Source organism: Tyto alba, unplaced genomic scaffold (assembly GCF_018691265.1).
Source record: "Tyto alba isolate M040663 unplaced genomic scaffold, T.alba_DEE_v4.0 Super-Scaffold_2, whole genome shotgun sequence".
NCBI classification, from domain to species: Eukaryota; Metazoa; Chordata; class Aves; order Strigiformes; family Tytonidae; genus Tyto; species Tyto alba.
Genome location: NW_024881282.1, coordinates 67,862,175 through 67,874,269, shown reverse-complemented (window position 1 = coordinate 67,874,269; position 12,095 = coordinate 67,862,175). Strand labels below are relative to the sequence as shown.

The following is a 12,095-nucleotide window of genomic DNA, read 5'->3' as shown; positions in this document are numbered from 1 at the left end:
CACAATTTAATCTCTTTGCTAATAGACTTAGCCGTTATAGCTGAAATACACAAGCTTAAGTATTCTGGGTATTTTAGTCTTATTGTTAAGTCCGATAAATGTGTTTGCTGGCTTTAGTTCAGGACAAGTAGAAGCAATTGGCTAAACCGTCACAGACAGGGGAACTGCGATGACACCTGCCAAGAGGTTACACTGGAGTCCACACAACTACCTACAAAAGAACCACCACTCCAAGAAGGGCACAGAAGTCAGCTACAAAAAAAGTCTTTAATTGTCAGCGAAGCTCCTCCGAAGGGCCAGGAAGCACATAGATGCCCCGACAGCTTGCCTTGGCTCCTTGGGTCAGCACTACCCTAAAATTACAGGGACGCTGGGCCGAAAACCCCCAAGGATCATTTTGCCCATCACGTTTCCTCATGAGGTTGTTTCGTTCTGCTTTCAAGCTGCAGTTCAGTGAACAGGCTGCAATTTACCTCTTCACCCTCACCCTCAAATTTGTTTGGATAAACAGGCTCTCCTTTGTTCCAGGCTGCTACTACATTTACACATTGTATTGTAAATCAGCTGGTACAAAGCAAGGCAGGCCCTTGAATGAAGACACTAGCATTTTTGTTCACAGCAAAATTAAACAAGTAAGAGGCACAGAACTCCATTTATAACCCCGGTCTGGAAACAATGGGTTTTTAAAAGGTGATAGGTTTTAAAAAGTTTACTAAACAAACTTAGCCAGTCACAGAGTCTATAGAGTCAGCTCACAAACAAATTCAAGGCTGTATAAATTGCCAAAGCAGTGCTATTTCTGAAGAGAACTTTAAACAGTTTAAAAGCTTGTTTTCTCGCCATTTCAAGGGCCCAAGAATTACTGGCAAGTGATTTAGCTTTTATTGAGTACACAAATAGAGAGGAATTATTCAGAGAAAAAGAGAATGAACTATTTGCCATGTGTATTTAAGACAAGAGACCTAAATAGCATCCAGGAGTTGCAGGATAAACATCAGGAAAAACTCCACAGTAATAATAGCTGAGCAGAGGAATAGACAGCTACGAAGTCCTCAACCCAGGACACCCTGTCAGAGGTCTGGAGAAGAGGTTCAACAAGCATCTGTAACAAATGGCTTAATCACCGCTGATTCTGCCTTATTACAGAGGATGGACGCTGTATATGGCCTCTTCAGATCCCTCCCCAAACCTGTTTTCCATTATTTTAAAAGTTCTTTTAAATAGACTGAGTTTGCTGAGACCTCTCCCATGGGTTGATAGTTCAGTACAGCCCAGCAGAAAAGAGATCAAAAGTAACCATTATTTGATAGTTGTCCAGGTTTTCTGAAAAGCTATCATCTCAGTCCCATAATTGAGTATGTATTCACAGTAAGAAAAAAAAAAAAAAAAAAAAAAATTGCACTGGCTCATCCAAAGGCCAGGAATAAATTGCATCTGATGTTGTCTGCAGTCCAGAAGTGAGGCCCTCTGATGGGATGCAATGGAGAAGCTTCAGCTGGACATATGTAGGATGTCATTCACTGCTGCAGACAGCCCTGTGCCCTTCATAAACATCAAGCTTAAAAAATTAATCTCCAGTCTCAAACATAAGTTTGAATGGCAAATATATTTTTAGTCCTTTGATTAATTTAAAGGGGGAGTGGGAGTGGTGGTACAGAAATATTATGGATTTGAGTTTAAAAGCTTTTTGCCCTGATTGCAAGAAGCATGTTAAAATAAGAAGTCTTCAACAGACTCCTTTTGGTACATCTGCCTTCCATGGTACAAAGATGGCAGATGTTTCAGTAGTACTTTCAGTAGTTTCAAATCAAAAAGAAAAAAAAAAAAATTCAGGAAAGAGAGAGCATGCTCCAGTTCGATGTTTCAGAAGCCAGGGCACTACTGTTCACATTGTAATTCTGACATGATCTGATGGTTCGTGTTTATCCTCAGCAGCAAAAGCAGGAAAGGGAAGATGGGTTACAAGTTCCCACTCACTCTGGTTCCTTCAGAGGCCAGAAAGCATTTGCTGAGCATGATAAAGGGAAGCTTGACCTCTGCTTCATCACCAGCCCCAGCAACACCGCCGTCAGCTTCAGTCATTTCTTCCCTCAGGCACTTCCCGAGCATAAGAGACTGAGGTGACTGCCTAAGCTGCTGCACCCTCAGCCACAAAAAATGAAAAATCTGATCACAAGCATGGCAGCTTCCCCTGAGATGCTGGGAGCAGCCGGCTCTTGCTAGTGTGAGGGCTGCCCCATCCTGTGTCAAGGGAAGAGGCAGAGAGGTGCTGCCACAGCTGCTGGGAACACCGGGGATGCCACGGGAAAAGCCTTTCCCCAAGCGCCCCACATTTCCCTGCCAGGGGAGCACAGCAGGCTGGCACGATGCCTCCCACAAGCAGAGCTCAAACCCCGGGCCCTGGCCAGCTTGTATCGGCCCCCATGCCTTGCCCCGCACTTCCAGCCCTGCCTCTTGCTAAGTGATCCACCTTTTATCCCACTTCTCTCCATATTCAAATGCATCATTAGCAGATTAATCAGCGCTGGAGTGCTTCCTCTGCCACCAAGCATCACTTGGAGCATGACCAGGGCTTTGCACTCTCTCCTCCCTCTCTCCTGAGCTGCCCTTCCCTCTCCGAGCGGTGCTTCATATGGGGACTCTTTGGTTTCATCCCTTTCACCTGAAGATGCCACAAAACATGGAGAGAGCATCTCAAGGATCATGCGATGCTCCCGTCTGAAACTGGATCCATTTCTGCCCTGAGCCAATACAGCTTGTACGGAAATGATGTGCAAGGGAGTGAAAAGAAGCCAACAACCCACAAGCACGTGAGGGTCTGGAAACCCTGTAATTTGTGCCATGAAGAGAGATTACAGCCCATCTGTCCCAGTCAGAGTACAAAGGAATTCAGAGTGACTTGTGCTCCCCCTCCTTGCCTCCTCCAACCCCCTGCTTAGCCAAATAACTAAAGCAAATAGATATAACCATGTCCCTAACTTGTTGACAAAATCTGTCACTTTGCCACCGCTGCAGCCCCTGTGGGGGCCCAGGCACTGTCCCTGGGAAACCATACATCATCTGAAATCATCTCCTGAAATCCGGCGCGACACAAGCTTTTCCTACAGTTTAGTCTGAACCTGCACTGATGGGCTCCAAGTGCTCCACCACCAAGATTTATTTTCCTGTTTGGAGATAATGCTGCTGAAACATCTGTAAAAACAAATCCATACACTTTAATATAAAGCTGTTGAACTAAGTATTAAAGTGACACTGTCAGATTAAAGGGACTGTGATATATTTTTTAATACCCCATTTTAAACTCTTCCCTCGGATGAAAGAGTTTTTAATATCTATTAATTAATTAATATATATTCTTTTCTCTATTAATAATGTCTATTAATTCATATGTATTCTTTCACTTAGGCATGTGAGACTTGCCTGTCTACCATTTTTGGTCCAGGTACACACACTTCCCAAGTCCCACCTGGCATTTCACTAAGGTCTGCTCCAAAGGCAGCAGTAGCGGAGGTCAAGGGAGCCTGCATGTCACCTACACAACCAAAAGCTGGGACAAGATGCATCCATGGCTCCCCCAGACACATGGTGAAGGAAAATGGGGAGGCAGCCGTCCCACAGGCAGCACCACCCCAACCTCCCACCGCTGGAGCAGCTCTTGGTCGCAGGCACCGGCTGCTCCTCTGGCAGCCGCCTCGGCACTGCTGCTCGCTGCCAGCTCAGGACGGGAATAGGTACTGAAATTTTATGACAGAAAACTCAACCTGTCACTTCCCATTTTAGCAGTTTCTTATTCTGACAGGCAGGGGCAAATTTGACCAAAAGGCTCCTAACAGGAAGACCATACTGAGTCCTTAACAAATTAAAATATGCTTAAAAGCTCTCAACTAGTATCGCTGTGGTGCACACAGACAGTAAGGAGCTGTAAGAAGCTTTTCTGTCTTACGTATCTTTGACTATAGGGTGACTGAAAACCAGAGCAAAATCATTTAGCAAAAAAACCTCAAAATCAAAACAATTAAACAGCCCCCAACAATATCCTTCCACAGACACAAAGAAATAACTCGGTGCCTTTTTTGTTCCTAAGAAAAGGCAGGCAAGAAGAAAGTGTGACAGGCCCTGGAAGTGCTGTGAGATGGAACTCTCATGGGAGAGGACAATAAGGACCCAGAGCCTGCGATGCCACCATCTCAGCCCCGTGCCCAACAAGTTCCTTTAACTACTCTGGGTCTTGGTTTCCACATCTGCAGAGTGGGGATAATAACAGGTCTTTACATCACAGGGGTGTTACAAGGATCAATTAGTTAATGTCTGAAAAGCGCTTTGAAGATATAGCAGGTGGTGAGTATTATTATGCAAATAACATGATTTAAGAAAATCACAAGTGCTGGATTAATACTAATCCCTTTGATATTTAAAAGACACCATTTTTTCATATTTTAAAGCAGTGAGCATTTATGTTATTTCTTTCCATGGCTGCTGCAATAACAATTTTTAACCTTTTCTTTTTGTACAGCTCAATACATAAAACTCCTCTGCAGATATCTTTACAAAATCCAATCTCATCTCAAATCTAGAAGTAGTGGAAAAAATTATGAATGTTGATGAACTGGATAACTAGATCCTATGCAGGAATATATCTCAGAGGATAGAATGTCACAGGCCTAACTTACTGTAACAAACATTGCAGAGCCTTTTGGTTTTAGGGCTTATTTTGGAAGCACACTAATTTCACTCATAGAGGCATTTGTAAAACAATATAGCTGCTACCTAATTATGCCATTTTATGTGGTGGAAAGAGTGGAGAAAGAGAGAAGGATATGGTTCATTCACTTCTTCCAAGGCTGCATATCTGAACTGTAAAAAAAAAAAATAATAAAATAAAAAAAAGAATAAACCCCCAAAACAATAATCTAATGTCTAATGACCTCATTTGTTAGTCCTGTAGGAAATCAGGCCACTGCAATGGCTGCTCCAACTTCTAGCAAGTGGCCGCAAAACCACTTCTGCTCTAGGTGGCTGCAGGGAGCAGGGTGGATAGCCACAAGCCAGCCCAGAAACACAGCCTGGCTCAAAGCTTGCAATTTGTAATGAGAGACAAACACAAGCCAACAAGAGAGATGTGGTGGGATCAGAACCCAAGGTGAGCAGCAACGTCAGAAACCAAGGAGAGAGCACAGGCAAGACCAGCCGTCCCTCTGGTCTCCTGCCTCGCCTTTGCAGTCTGTGAAAAGAAGACATCCCACCCAGTGCCTAAAAACTCCCTGTGCTTCCAGGACTTCCACTGCCACATTCCCTTTCTGTGAGGAAGCCTGTTTCTTGTCTCCTGTACCATAAAATTTAGTGCAAAGCAGCTGGTGTGTTCAGCCTAGGAATTTGTACGATATTGCTGCGGTTAAAACCAGCTTCATATTAACCCCCTCTGGAATGCATGCCTGAAATTGATATTAATGAAATAAGATCAGATATTAATGTTCTGTACAGCCAGTTCCTCAAGCTGTGCTGTAGCATCAAATCAAATTTTTTCCCAAGTCAATGTACAAAATACAAATAGAGGATGGCAGGTAGTATTGACGTGGGAGGAAGCAGCAGGAGCATTTTAAAACTTGAGAAGCTCTTAAGTTTGCAGCTATAGGCAGCTACGCTTCCTTTCCTACCCACATCTCCCACAGCAGCCATATTAATAGCTATTCAATATAGTAATAGGATCCAAGCTGTACACTTAGTTGTTGGTGCTTTTTTAATCTCACAGTCAATATTAAAAGCATTTGGATGTGCTTTAGCAGAAATGATTTTGCACTCCAGGAACAGCAAGACATTTGCAGTGCTCCCAAGGAACACCAGCGAAGGATTTCCTTCACATGTCTCTGCTTGTGATTGATGTGGTGATACTTTATTTTAACCGGACCCAGTTGTACAGATTCACAATTTAATTTTCTTGTGTAAACACGCACTCAATGTAATCTTAGTGTGTTCTTGTTTGTTGAAGTTATACAATTTACTTACAACATAAATCCAAACCACCACCTGAGGGTCATTCTTCAGCCAGAAGGAGACCCTTGAGGGTGTCTAAGCACAAATGACTTTGGACACATGATTTTTACTCCTGGATCTTCCAGGTCTGGGGAGTAAATCCATGGTTCTAATCACTGGAAAATAAATACAGCCCCATCCTTCACTATGCTCTCCCGTAAAATGGTAGGCACCTCCTTTCCTGAAAAAGATCTAATGATAGACCACTCCGTTGAAGAACAACTCCCAGGTGGGAAGATGAGGCAGCATCATGCCTCTTCCATCTTCACGGAATCAAATGCCCCTTTTTTTCAAATCCAAAAGAGAAAGTGAATTCTTGCAAGTACCCAAGTGCCCACAAGTGGCTTGAGGTTTGGTGTATGCCCGCCCCACACCTTCAGCTAATTCATCTTTTCTGAATGTTTTGATTTTGAACACTTGAGGAAAGTAATCTGATTTTCTTGTAATCAGCTATTCAGTTTGAGGTACATGGGTCCATCTTATTTAAGTAGGCTGTAGATACTTATAGCTAAAATTAAAATTAGAAACAGGAGAAGCATTACACTATACTTAACACATACAGTCTGAGGACTATGCCAAAAAAAAAAAAAAAAAAAGAAGCTACTGCAACTGTGATAGAGAAGTAGGTAAGACGTTGCCTTCTGTCTGGCCACTGAGCTAGAGCAAAGCCATTCAAACAGCCACTCAGAGGACAAAAAATAAACAAAAATCTGGATTCCTACCTGGTTTTCTGATCTTTGCACAAGGTAAGCCAGGAAGGTACAGCCTGTCCCACTGACTACCGCCGCCTTTTCCTCCCCAGAAGATGGGCAGAGAATGGGAACAGGTATGTACTCTGATGATTTGTAGTTCAGCCACAAAGCTTCTGAACAGCTGATCTCCTGGCTTTGTATGATCTGCTTCACATTTGTAATGGTATTCACCTGGATGGCTTTAACCTTATTAAGGATTCACAGGTAAAAAGCAGATGCTGAATCAAATGTCATAAAGCACTGTCTATTTCATGTGGGCTAGGCTAAGGAGGAAGCTACCTCAACTTCTAATCTCTCTTTGGTTTGTAAAGAGGATATTCATAATTTCACTCAGGAAAAGAGAAAAAAAAAATGTCAATTGAGGTGAGGCTTATTTGAACTAAAGAGCAAAAAAAGTTATTGTGTGGTTTGGGATGTTTGATCTCGTGCTTTACTGAAGCACAGCTATTTAAAAAGAAATTACTCCAAGAACATATCATCCTTACCTTGCAGTGAATATATATATATAAATGACTAAAAAAATTTACTCAAATTGCAATATTTCCTCTCCCTTCAGGTAAACATAAGAGCTTAGCATCAAATCTGTATTTAAAAAAATCGGCTCATGCGTTCTAGGGACTACAAGTACAGCCAGACTAGGCCCTTGCAGCTGAGTTTGCTGCAACTGAAATATTCCAGAAGACAGTTATGTTACATTCTTTCAGGTGTTTTGAGTTAAAGTTTACTGTACTCAAGGAATTTCTATTAATAAACCCCCCTACCTTCAGCAAATTTCAAAACCTTCACTTGGGAAACATGAAAGGAAAGTTTTCACATGATAGAGCATACATTACTTTAAAAACAAATCAATTGGAACCATCAAATATATTATACATATTATATATAATAAATGTAATTTTATATTTTATATATATAATATACATATATTTTTTTATATAAGAGAGATCCTATTTCTGAAAAGGAGTAGAAAGCCCTCCATACATATAGTTACTTTTATGAAGTGGTTAGAAATGTGTGAAGAACCACTATGGGTTACTACGATACTGGTAATGAATGGTCTTCTTTTGGGGTGGGGGGACTCCAGCTTTCTATCTGTGCTGCCACATGCATGAGCTTTAAATTGAAGTTGTGTTTGTGCCCATGGCTTCATTAGATTATAACTCAACTGTTGATTTGAATTCCTGCAAACCTTGTACACTCGGGACCTGCCCTCTCTCGTTTGGAGGAAATCACATTATGGTTATTCTTCTTTACAGCCACACCATCTCCTTGTAGCTGAGCCTTAGGGTCGATAACCTTAAGTCTAGTTTTCACATTTAACAAATTTGCCTATTGCTCAATTGGCAAAGACGGTTCGAATCCTAGGCTGAAGCTGAATATATTAAGCATTAACCATTTCTTTATCAACTTTAAAAAGTCACATTTTTTAATAGTTGCCTACATTTGTCTCTGAATAAATACACCATGATGGTGTCTGCATATCCCATTACAGGTATTGTACCCTGCAACTGCTGTGTACCTGCCATTCCTGCATCCAGATCCACAGTTTCCAAATCAAACCTACAAACATCATGATAACACATGGAAATCTTTCTCAGTTTCCTCCAAAAGCCTAACAGAGGTAAGATTCCTTATACTTAGGTAAAGTCTGCTTCAAAATTATTTTTCATATGTGAAGAAAGTTATCGATACTTCTTTTACCCCATCCTTGATATTTTGCTTTTCTTTCTCCACTGCAAGCAATAAAACACCTTTACATTCAATACATTAATAGTGGAGATTTTTTAAAGCCTCACATTTTACAAGGCTTTCGTAAAGCTTCTCAAGAATATGAATGATCTTGCAATGGCTCCATACATTAAAACACACATAACTTGGGCATACCAATCTCATTCTCTCCTTTTATTCATTACTTAGAGCTACGAACCATCCTGAGATGCCTTGCACTAGGAGGGAAGGTACAAAACTAATTTCCTAACTGCTCTGTTTACTTTGTATACCTTGTGGGCAAAAGTTGGCAAGAAAGGACTAGAAGCTGTTTGCTTTGAAATTATCACCCCATTTACAAGATTCAAGAGCAAAGTTTTCTAAAATGAGGTAAGAGGGAAAAGGAAGTGACTATATGCATGGTTAACAACCTACAGAGTGGGCTAGCAGTACACGGGAGGTCATTAGCTGAAAAAGGAAAACAAGAAAAAGCTCCCCCACGAAGCGCATATGGACATGACATTTCGAGCGCCCACAGAGAATAAAGGCACTAGCCAGTTCTATGCAAAATGGTTGTATTCTGTTTAAAGCCACCTCATACTATTCCCAGTGGAAGCGAAGCTACACAGAGGCATGGCTGCTATTGAAAGCACAAGCTCAACACCCAAACTTTGCAAAACCCTCCTCTTCCCTGACTAATAGGGCCACCCAGGAGGGGATGGGCAGGAAAAGAAGAGAGCTACAGACACAGGCGGGACTTGATAACACAAAGGATTTGGCAATAAAATTAGTTTAAGCAGGTCTTGAATCCTCTGGTTTGGTTTTCTTTTGCCTTCAAGCTTCTTAATCTGACATTGCAGAATAACATGTGTTTGCAGGACCATGCTGTGAAACACATCAGAGATGCAGTGAAACTTTTAAATATTCTTTTTTTTCAGTGCCATAACAACTACATATAATATAGTATAATGCCAGATTGGCTCACCTGTCCAGTTCACAGCACAGCTCCACAAAATAGTCACGGTAGCACAACCAAACTGCTACTGGCCAGTGATGGCAGGAACTACTTACAGCAGAGCTGCCACCAAAGACTGTATCATTGAATGATGGTCTGTGCAGCTGTTAACCCACTTGGAAGAGAAACACTCCCCCCTGTGCCAAGTCATCTTGTGGGTATGGAGAGCCTGATGTGGAAGTGCTTTGTAGGTGGCTTTGCTCAACCCTGGAAATCTGGGGATGCAGGTCTGCTTTAGCATAGATGTTTTTGTGGAGAGGACATAGAATAGCTTATAGAATTAGAAGGTCCTCACTCCTCCTGGTCAAGAAGGAATGCTGCAGCATCCACTTGCCTTATTTATATATGACAAAAATACCATTGAGTTGTATTTTTCATCTACAGGTTCCCCAACATTCCTCCAAAAGAGGCAATGCCAAAATAAAAAAATAAAAAAATAAAAAAAAAAAAAAAAAAAAAACAACAAAAACAAAAAACCCCCCCAAAATTAAAGAAATTAAATTACTTGCTAAAGGTAGAAACAAAACCAGAATGCATGAAGTCTCCAGTCAAGAAACCTACAGGACCCCACTGCATACACTACACACAAAGCAGCCCAGTCTTCTTCTGGTATTCCAGTAGATACGCCTGATTTCTCTGACTGGTGCCACTGAACTATTAGCACAGTGTAAAAGCATCTCAGTTTGGGACAGAGACACAGCAACAATTAACTTGGCCATGCCAAGTTACTGTACATGAAAGGTGTGAGCAAATAGAAAAGTCTGTGAGAGAGAGGGAAAGTAAGCAAGTACGTAGCCACTTCTGGCCATGAATTTACCAGTGTCTTCTTTTCACAACAAGCTGAGTAATAATGTACAGGAACTCTTCAGTGCTGCCTTGTTCAAAAGCTCCTAACTTCCAAGGCTGCTAAACCCTCTTCTGATATCAGAGTTCTGGTTCAAGTATAATTCAAATAGATTAATTATGCCACTGACAACAGAAAACGCAGCCTGCCTCTTCAAATTATCATAAGGAGAAAACACCATGAAGAGTTTAGTTTCAAGGATGCTGTTTACATTTACTCACTTATTTTACAGGCTTCAGGATCAAAATGAAAAGATAGTAACTAATTGCTACAACTGGGAAAAGTAAATTGGAAAGTCCTTACCAAGTACACCTGTACACAATAATTTGAACAGCGGCAGTATAAACAACACAGATTGCAAAAGTGCAATTAGAGAAGTGGAAAGTGTTACTCTGAGCAATTGAGATACTATGTTTTGATAACTAAGTTACCTTGGAGAAGATTCACATGCACAAGTTGCTTAATGTCATTTCACACTACAGGTCCAGGAGGTATAAAAATGCGCATAAAAATCACTATTAAGCCAGGCAGTATTCAGGACAATTACAAAGTAAATACATTTTCATGCTAGATTATTGCACTAAATCCGAGCCTGTAATATTTCAACCTAAGTCCAAAGCCCACAAACCCCACACAGCCTTCTCTTGTCTCAGTGCACCAAGCCAACCGCACTGCAGCACTCTGCAAGAGGACCTCCTCCTTCTGAAGCAAGGAACACACCAGTTTGGAAGAAGAAAGGGAGGTTAAAAAACAAACAAAACCTCAGTCCAAATGAGTTCTTAGCTCACCTGAGCAGCACAACCAGCATTAGCAAAAGGGCCTTCCTGGGGCTCAGGCTCCCATGCAAATAGCTTCCAGGATGAAGTGCCTTTTGATGTGTACTTGTTCCTGCTGGGAAGACACAGAAAGGATGCTTCAGAGCTGACATAAGACAAAGAACTGGGCAACATGCACAATCAAAGACAAATAATTTGCTCAGTGGGTTGATGGGTATCCTAAGCAAGGAATCATTCTGGAGCTGGCACCTCAAGACATCATAGAAAATTCCTCATTTTCATTTTTATAAATGCAAAAGGGAGAAGAGTAAGGAAGGTGAAATCTATTGATTTCACACTGAGTACAGCAATTGAAGAATTAAAGATGTGTCATAACTGTCAACAAACATCAAATCAATAGAATTCTAAAAATCAGGTATCAAAACATACAGGCCAAAGAGATTAAAAATTAGTTAATTGAAAGATGTCAAAAAAGTTGTCATTACTGGGTAACATCACCATGCAACTACAATGCTCCTTTTGCAGTTTGCAATGACTGGAGTCATGCTGTATATTACCAAAGTGTTTTATTAGCTAGCTCAAAATAAGCATGTCTTTGGTGGTAAAATTAATGGATTACATGGTTTAGTAGCATGATAAATAAAAATAGAAAGGAAATCACACTGATTTAGCTCAATTACTTGTCAAGATGCACCCATTCCAACCAAAACAGTCTTAAGATACCTGACTGCAGATATATGTATCCCATAACAGGGAATGCAGGTAAGGTTTGCAAATCAGACAACTGTGACCTTAAGTAGCAAGGAAATCAAAAGGCATGTGGAAGTCATCATAGCCTTGCAAGTAAGCATCAAATTCAGAACTCCTGTCGTTATTAAAAGGGCTAATGTAGTTCATGGATGCAAAGATATGAGAGTGAACGGAAATACTGAATAGGGAGGGAAGGGGTATACAATGGTAAAGAGTGACAG

At 41.2% G+C, this 12,095-nt stretch overlaps 1 protein-coding gene across 3 annotated transcripts in view; it reads right to left on the bottom strand.

Annotated features, from left to right (window-relative positions):
- The window catches only part of PLXNB2 (plexin B2), a 265,806-nt gene that overhangs the window by 244,588 nt on the left and 9,123 nt on the right, over positions 1 to 12,095 (bottom strand). For 2 of the 3 annotated variants that reach the window (XM_033011456.2, XM_042793495.1), the window contains exon 2: positions 11,137 to 11,239. The gene's annotated coding sequence lies outside the window, so the exon portion shown is untranslated. The remainder of the gene's footprint in view (positions 1 to 11,136; positions 11,240 to 12,095) is intronic. The other variant, XM_042793496.1, reaches the window with a different exon arrangement.